The sequence below is a fragment of the Pavona decussata genome, unplaced genomic scaffold (assembly GCF_977016875.1).
Source record: "Pavona decussata unplaced genomic scaffold, jaPavDecu1.1 SCAFFOLD_53, whole genome shotgun sequence".
NCBI lineage: Eukaryota > Metazoa > Cnidaria > Anthozoa > Scleractinia > Agariciidae > Pavona > Pavona decussata.
Window position 1 is genome coordinate 5,538,925 of NW_028145475.1, and position 9,201 is coordinate 5,548,125.

The 9,201-nt window shown below is 41.3% G+C and overlaps 1 pseudogene; it reads left to right on the top strand.

The window, feature by feature from the left end:
- The first annotated feature begins 769 nt into the window (after positions 1-769).
- On the top strand, positions 770-7,196 carry LOC146480713 (uncharacterized; annotated as a pseudogene).
- The last annotated feature ends 2,005 nt before the right edge of the window (positions 7,197-9,201 follow it).

Consider the following 9,201-nt stretch of genomic DNA (forward strand, 5'->3'; position numbering starts at 1 on the left):
TAGGAATATTGAAGAAAAATGAGCTGTGGCGAGTGTCGACCTGCATTTATGGCAACGTGAAATTCAATCCTCGCCAAAGTCGGTCTCTTTATACAAATTGACAGCTGAAGATCTCTTCTCAACAATTCAAGAAAAACTACCGGTTTTATTGAAAGTTTTCTCAAGTCTACCTCGTCGTTCCCCCCTCCCTTTTTTTTTGTGTGTGTTATGAATGAAACAAATGGTATTCCCACGGAAAATTATTTTATTGCGTGACACACTCAACACCGTGACAGCGATATGCGAACAATTATTAATTGCATCTAACTTTTAATGAGGAGAGAAAAATGCCGGCAAATAATTTTTTCTGGTTCATTTATCTACTAACATGATTATTTTATATTTGCGATGAGAGTAAAAGAAAAGAAAAACAAACAATAAACAAAGCAATTTCCTATGGATTCGCCGCCGGGATTTGGAGGTTTGTCCTATGAATGCAGGTTCACAAGTTTGCAAGCTTCATTTTTTTTGGCAGGTTTAGACTGCAGGTTTTGTTCCATTTCTTTGACGACAGTTTTTAGTTTCTTGAGTAGAATTTGTACCTAGGAATAAAAGTTTAAAAATAGAGTCTGCAAATTGCTGCACGCTTGCGGTTTAATGTACTGCACGCTCGCGATTTGAAATTTGTTTGCTTTATTAATAATCCTTGCGTGGGAAAATCTTTAAGAGGAAGCCCTTTTCGCAGTAAGTAGCCGGGCTGTAAAGATGTAAAGAACTGTGCTCTGGAGCTATGAACAGTGACTGTTCGTTTCTTGCGTTTACAGGAGGCCATTGTGGCTCAGACTCAAAAGATAGAAGCAGATCAGTCGATTGTGTTCCTTTATTTAGTTGTGATAGGGATATAAGCGCTCATAAATCAGCATTCACGCTGAGTGACGTCGATAATGAAGTGGACCTAATCTTGTCAAGGGCGTCCATCTTTTCTACTCCAGCAAACATATCTCAACAGCTGATATGTCCTGCACATTGTGCAGCGCTTGGTATCGGATGGAGACGTTCAGCCAATGAGAGATGCAGAATACCCGTCATATTATCGCATCATAGTGATGACGTCATCAAGAAACCTAAAGCGGAGAGAGGGCTCAGTAAAGCTGACTCTCAGCTCGTGCTGAAGGAAAGTGGTACTTTCCTTCCTGTGGGATCAGGTGAAATTGAAACCTTCTGCTTTAATATTTAGTTGAGTTTTATATTTCTGTTATTTCTACAACCGAGCATTTATTTTCCATTCTCAATATCTCCTACTAATATGGGGTGCGGCTGCCAAGTAGGTTTATTTAATTCAACATACTTACTTGAGAGATGCCAGCCATTTACGAATTGATTACCCTTCCTTGTTCCAGGGGTGTGCCCAAAATGCAGAAAAATGCTTTGTACTTTGAAACCTAAGAGGGAGTTGCAGCTGCAAGTGACTGTGGACGAGAGTGAGTTCTCACTTTCACAGATAGGAAACTTGAGTCTGGTAAGCAACGCTGGATATGTCACTGATAAGTACAATGGTCATGGGTAATCAGTGGCAACAACAAGCAACCCCGCAGAAATATATTGTTTTTTTTGCGGGTTTACACCAACAAGCTATACCAGAGTTTTTTTAACTCCTACTTTTTTGGGAGTTAATTAATGTTAGGGCCATTTATACGGAAGAAAATATGACGCGTCTTAATTTCTTCTGTATGAAATATCCTAATTGACGGAAAGGCACAGTAGAGATATTTTACCTGATTCTTAACCGTCTAGGAAGAGTTTGCCTCGATTACCCAAAACCCGGAATATGGATTTTGGATACTGATTTCAGACAGAAAAGTGATTTCTAGTATAAATTTGACAATTTGAGAAACAAGACATTGCGTGCTAGATGAGAGCTTACACTTGAACGCAGCAGATAAAGAGCACATCTGGTAACTACGTACCTTTATTTTTGTCATAGAATGCGGAGACAAGCACCACTACCTTCAGGAGTCCTGTCGCTGAGAGCACCCCAACAAGGTTCTATACTGCAGACTCTACATTCAGAACTGCAGCAGAAAGCGCTCCAGATAAACCTCTCGACAAGCTTAATGCATTCCTAGGAAGTAGAGATATAAGTCCAGTGAGAAGTGTTATGACAAGGCAGTGGGAGGATGCGAGTGAACGAACCACACGTCGCCACATGCGCAAGGTGCAACAGGCGGTTACTGCCGTCCTCGATGAAATTGCCCCTAATCAGCTGCATCATTTGTGGAAGGCCATTGCTTCAAAGCCTTTAGAGCCCCAAAACTCAAGTGAAGAGGATGATGATGTCGACAATGTGCTGATGGAGGCATTGACGGAGTGCTACGTAAACGCTAATAGATGGGACACTAAACGGTAAATCTTGTCCATAATGGCAGACAAAGTCTCATATCGCACTCTGTTGAGATGGATCCCCAACTTATCAAGATATCGCTTTACTGTTGCTAGAAAGCACATCCTTGCCCAGGGCAGAGGAGTTCCAGAAGTCCCTCAGCAACGAACAAGAATGGCGGTATCACAGGCAAAACTGGACCACTTTCTGGATTTTATTACAAGTCCACTAATTATTCAAGACCTGCCGTTCGGCGAAAAAAACATAAAGCTCTCGTCAAAACAAGTCATTACAGTGCCGAATGTCGTCCGTCTCATGATACCAGAATCCATAGTAACACAGTACCAAACATATGCTGAAGAATGTGGGCTCACGCCATTAAGTCGCAGTACATTGCTGAGAATCTTATCGGTGTGTTCTGCCTCTGTCCGCAAGTCACTGCAGGGACTAGATTACATCAGTGCAACAGGTTTTTACGTCTTTTTATTAGCATGTGTCCTTCCTTGTACATGGGAATATGCTTTTATCCAGAAGGCGTGTCAGAGTAATTAGGTAGACCTTGGGTGATGACTTGAAATCAAGGGTTTCGGGCTGAAGTCCCACTGAATACCTTTATCTGGAGTTGTTTATCTGTAAACCCGATCTCATCTCCTCTGTAACGCTTGTAAATAGCCAATTGACAGACCCTCTCCCAATTGTTGGTTTTCACATGACATAATAAAAAAACTGAAATTCATAACTAAACACGATTTTGCGTTTTATCTCCATCAGATAAAAGAAAATATAAATTTCTATCGGCTTGCTTGTTTTCAGCGGGATAGCATTCTTTGTTTTGAAAATAGAGCAGTTTGAATTTTAGATTTTTGCACAGTGCGTGACAGAAGGATTGCTGCTCTAAACATGTCACGTACATGAAAACATCGATTTGCCGCGTGTTTTTTTTAGGTCTGATCAGCTAACATGTAATAGAGGCGTCTATGTCAGTGCGTGAAAGTTCAGCAGAGAGAAGAAAGGCTTTCAAATAGCCAAGGTAAACTCCAGATGTTTTTGCTGGTATCCGGCCCGCCATGTTGGTGCCCCTCAGACGAGGAACCAATATGGCGTCCCATGCTAAACTCTTTAATTTTCCGTGGTACATTTTCTCAAATAACTCGATTATAAGATATCGCAAAGCTCTGTGGCGTTCACACGTTGTTTATGTATCACTCTTCTACAACATATCATTTTCTTGACTTTATCTATTCAATGGCTGAGAATTTAATTTTTTTACTTGCCGACGATATGTGAGGTGAAAACCACCAATTGGGGTTCTTAGTCCTGTTATGTTGTGTGTAAAGTATTTCTTTACCTCTGTTTTATCGTCCCCGAGAAACCCCTCACGGGGAGAGGCCAATAAAGTATTTAGTTATTCGGATCTGTTTAATCAAACTAAGCAATTATGATCATCAACTTTTATTAGGTGCCCAGGCTTTTGACGACTTGATTACATCTTTGGAGACCCTGGGAGATGTTAAAGGAATGACGTGGGTGAAAAAGCAAACGGACCTTCTCAAATCAGCAAAACGTTACCTCAAGAGTGATTATAAGGTAATGTCGCGATATCTAGGCTTTGAGATTGTGCTAGCACAATTCTGGCATAATTCGCCACTACGAGTACAGCTTTTTTTTTATGGAGTTTTTCTAAAAAAAAGTGCAGCCGGCATAATTAACATTTTATGTTTGTTTTGGAGCAATCTCCTCGCCAAGGTCCTTCTCTTATATAGCGGAGCAAGAGCATACTGACCATTTCAAACACCCGCGATGTTGCTATGTGGCTTTGAAGATGATTGCTTGTACAGAGACATACACATGCGCAGCAAGACGGGAAGAACAAAATCCTGTCATGACCAATCTCGTCCCCAGATCCCGCGCGCATTTTAGGCCAGTGGAGGCCACACGCCCACCTGCTCTAGGCTAATCAAAACCCCGATGCCAAGATCTGGCTTCTGGTTTAAAGGCAGATACTGCTGACCATCGTACAATTTTAGAAAAAAAAAACCTGCTAGTTACCCCATCTCTCAAAACGAATATCATGAAATTTTGAATAGTCTACAGAGGGGCAATTATATGGAACCTTTTACCAGGAGTGCTGCAACGCAGTATCCCTAGAGAGTTTTATTAAAAGGATTCACATGTCGAATATGATTGAAGATACTGATTTTAACAACCTGTACAGAAAGAAATTTTTGATGTTTTGATCGTTTCGTTATCGAAACACCTGCGACATTGTTTAGAAGATCTTATCTAAAAGTGCTTTAAGAATTTTTTAAAGTGTTTTAGTCTAGACTTTAGCGTTGTTAACTTATCTTAGTCGAATCATTTATGAAATTGTATATCCTCTTTTATCAGCTACCTTGGTACTCTTTTTATGCACGACCCCTCAAGCTACCTAGCTTTAACCCTCATCGTGTTTAATTAAATAAAGGTTTTGATTGATTGAGAACGCAGCCTCGGGAAAGAGTTTGTGTCGTGACGGAATCGGCGTAACTCAGAGGTCCTTGTTTCACGTTCGCCTGAGTAAGGGTAACTCGAGCTCTGGGAACGAAATTTCTTTTAAAGCCCCAAAATAAGGCATTCCCTATTTTTTTTTTTGTTACGCCAGAATTTTTGGGCATGCTACCAATATTGCAATACAAGCGCCTTTTTCAAGATTATTTGGAACTATTATTGATGTTATGAAAGACTAGGTTACCTGTCCGAGACAATAACTAATAAGGCAGCAATTTGTACATATATTCTGCGCTTAAAAAGGGTTAAACATAGCTTTAATCATAGGAAAGTAAAGCTAGACTTAAGGATTTGTAAGTCCTTTGGAATTTCAAATTTGTTTGTTTGAAATCATTGTTGAACAGGTACACATTTCCAAAGAATCATGCATCCCCGACCATTGTAGGCCTTACGCCCTCAGCGATCCCAACGATCCTGAGTTTCAAGCGAAATGTAGTCACAAGCATCTTGACCTATGCGATCGCTGCAATAATCTCAAGACCGTGCTAAACAACATCGACGAGGCTATCTCGCAAATGCCGGCCAACAATGCTGACGTCATTGAGGAACTGACATTCGTGAATAGCCAAGCGAAACAAGCTATACATGCATGGAAAGCGCACATTCTGAGAAACGTTAACCAGGACGAAGCACGCACCGATGCCCTTGAAATGCTAGAGGAAACATCAGTACTTCTGGTTCAAGACTGGGCCATGAAGTTTCTTCCCAGGAAATACAGAGAAAGCCAAACCGATTGGTTTGGAAAACGAGGAATCTCGTGGCACATTACAGTGGCGATCCATAGGGCTGCACTCGACCAAGAATTCCATACAATGACATACGTTCACGTATTTCAGAGCTGCAATCAGGATAGTTGCACCGTTCTCTCCATCATGAAGGATGTGGTATCAAAACTGAAGAAGAGCTCCCAAATCTGGAATCTGTCTACTACCGTCAAGATAACGCTGGGTGTTATCACTGTGGGGCGTCTATCGCAGGGGCAAGCCTAATTGGCAAAGACACTGGTGTGTTTGTTCGACGCATGGATTTCTCAGATCCGCAAGGTGCTAAAGGCGCTTGTGATTGAAAGGCGGCCTCTATCAAATCGCATATGAAAATCCACCTGAATACGGGCAATAACATCGAGACTGGGCGGGAAATGGTAGCTGCAATGTTGTCTTCTGGCGGAATACCTGGTGTCAATGCAACATTAGCAATCCCTCCAACATTCCCTCGACCAGTAAGTGCCAAACTGGAGGGTGTTAGTGCTATTTCCAACATCGAGTATACAGAAGACCACTTACGGGTGTGGAGGGGGTATGGGATCGGGCCTGGAAAAATAGTTCCGTTATCCAAAACGGGCATAGGAAATGAGATGACCATCCCCGATCTCAGTGACGACATCGCTGAATCTGATCAGCTGTCTGACGCACACTTCATACCAACGAAGGGAAAGACCCGTCATCCCAAAGAGAGTTCACTACAGCAATGTCAGGAGACAGCAGATGAATTGAGCTGTCTGTACTCATGCCCTGAAGAAGGATGTATGAAAACATATCAGCGTTTCTCAGCCCTTCAACACCACCTGGACTGCGGTAGACACGCGCGTGCGCTTGAACACGAGACCCTATTAGACAAGGCAGCGCATGGATATTCAGACAGGTTACAGGGACAATCAGGAGGTTTCCCAGAACTACCACCAGCAGCACTTTCTAACAGTGGAGCACAACCGAGCTTACCGATGGGCTGGGCCCTAAAATCAAGTCAAGGTCGGAGAACAAAACGCTTTACAGATAAACAGAAAAACTACTTGTTCACTAAGTTCTCTATCGGAGAGGCTACCGGCCAGAAAGCTGATCCTGCGTTAATAGCTAAGGCTATGATGACTGCAAGGAATTTTGACGGAGAGCGGTTGTTTACAAGTTCCAAGTTCCTGACAAGCCAACAGGTTGCAAGCTACTTTTCAAGGTTAGCTTCCAAACGCACTCTAAATGACCACGAGCGCGAGAAGGAGGACAGTGACATGGACATAAATCAGAGAGAAGCAGCAGAGAATGAGGATGCTTTTAGTGGTTTACGAAGCGATATTCTTGGGCAATTAGCAATCTCCCATCCCATATACTATGACTGTTATAACTTGTGTGAATTGATCAAGAACGGGAAGATTTCAAATTTCGCTATACCTGTTCTCCAAGACATTTGCAGGCACTTTGAGATTCCTTTAGCTGACATAACAAAGCGAAGAAAGGCCCCGTATATTGACAGGATTGTGGCTTACTGCAAAGATTGCCCCTGCCATAGTGATGCATAAAGTTTGCACATGTTAATTTTGAGACGTTTCAGGTAGCTCATTGTTCTTATGAGTTCAGTAAAATACCATTAAGGTTTTCCTTTGTGACCATGGGCCTTGCCTGTGTAGAGTTGCTACAGTATGTTAGATGTATTCTTTTAAAATAACAAGAGGCAGATTTTTTAAATCGTCTTGCAAGAAAGAATTGTGTACGTGTGCATGGAATAAAATCAATCCCAACGTGTGATCCGCAAAAGCCCATGACCAATAAACCCTATTTTTCCTACCCCTCCCACGGTATAGAATTAGTGTCACGCAATGAAACATGACACCGCAATTGGTGTGTTACCACTCGTCGTCTGTGAAATAGTTCTGTCAATTCTGGTATATAACTGATCAGAACTTGAAAGTAAGCAAAAATGGTTCTTCAAGTTTCACTGACGGCCTTCTGCGGATATCTTGCACTTCACGGACAGTAATTTAGAAGATTTTGTGTGCGAATTCCACGTGCCCATCCAGTCGTGAACTTTTATAAAGTAAATACAATGTAGCTCAAGTCAGTCAACGTTTTTCTATCGCAGTCGCCACAATCTATTTTCCTTGAATATACCTTCAAACACACAAGAAGCTTTGCAAAGACCTTAAGCAAAGGTACGTTGTGGTTATCCTGCTTTGTTTTGAAATTACATGCAAGTTTTCAGTGCGGTGGAAAATAAATCTCAGTGAGAAGAGAATCGCGGGGGGCAATTTGTTTACTCCAAGATGCGATTTTTTAGAAGATTTTCTCGAACTTTACGTCGCTCGTACAAAGCGTCGATAAAATTACCCTCGACGAATTTTACTTATGTTTTAGAATATCATCTCATTTGCCTACAGCTGGAATTTCAGACAGAATCAGCTTGTGCCACATGGCTAAATACTTCCTCGCGTTTCCAGGATAAAATTGTATTTCGCGTAGCGGGAAGTACAAAGTCGTTCTAAATATTGAAAGCTTTCTTTTCAGATCTTGGTTAGAACTGAAATTTTCCTGCAAAGTATTTACTTAAGGCCACTTCAATCTATTCATGATTACAGAGTTTGAATAAAAATTACTTTGTTCGTACGTGAAGCAAGTTTTCGGACCAGCCAATTTTGCTTGTGGCTTTTCGTGTCTTTGAGACCGCCGACAGCCAAAATAAATTTTCTTAAATTTTTGAAAATTCCGGCGGGATTTCGAAAAACGAACTACACCATGTTTATTAAGATGATAATACCTACCAACAAACCAAAGCGCATTGAAAATTAAATTTTGAGCGTGACCGAGAATTTTTGATTTTGCTCGATATTAATGGACATTCACTCTTAACTGTTTTCACGGCTTCATTGAATCAGTCTCTTCTTCTTCTTCTTTTTTTTTTTTTCCAACAACTTTGTAGTTTATTGTAACAAAACAAAACTGCTACAATAAATCCGTCTCTTCTTGACACGAGCTCAGATATAATAACTGTGGCATTGGATGAGTTTTCAATTTGTCTGGCGAGATCTACCACATGAGCCGGCAACTTGTTGTGGTTCTTTACTTTTGAGATCATTATTGCCCACGTGCAGAATCATTTGGTCCGGTGAAAGCTCCAAATTAGGTTAGGTTTAAGGTAATCCTTCATAGCTTTGATGGTGGCACCTTAACTGTTTGTCCAAGGGCGTTCCATTCTTCAGTTAAGAGGTCAAACAGGTATTCTGCTTACTTCAGTGAGAGCTCTGTAATATTTTGATTTCCACTGCCTCTCAGGTAGATTGGCAAAAACCATGCGTTGAAGTCTGCGTCAAAACGCCTTGCACTAAGTGCATGTGCAATTGTAGAAATGAGTCTTGGCAGAGCCCAGATGGGTACACAACTATGTGAGAAAGAATGTATTTTGCCAAAATATCCATGACTGATCAACTACCCTGCAGAATTAGGAGGCATACATGTAGTTAACAGTAATTAAAATGATAGAGGTAGGCAAATTCTAAATACTGTTTGTAGTGGCTTATATTGTCAGATACA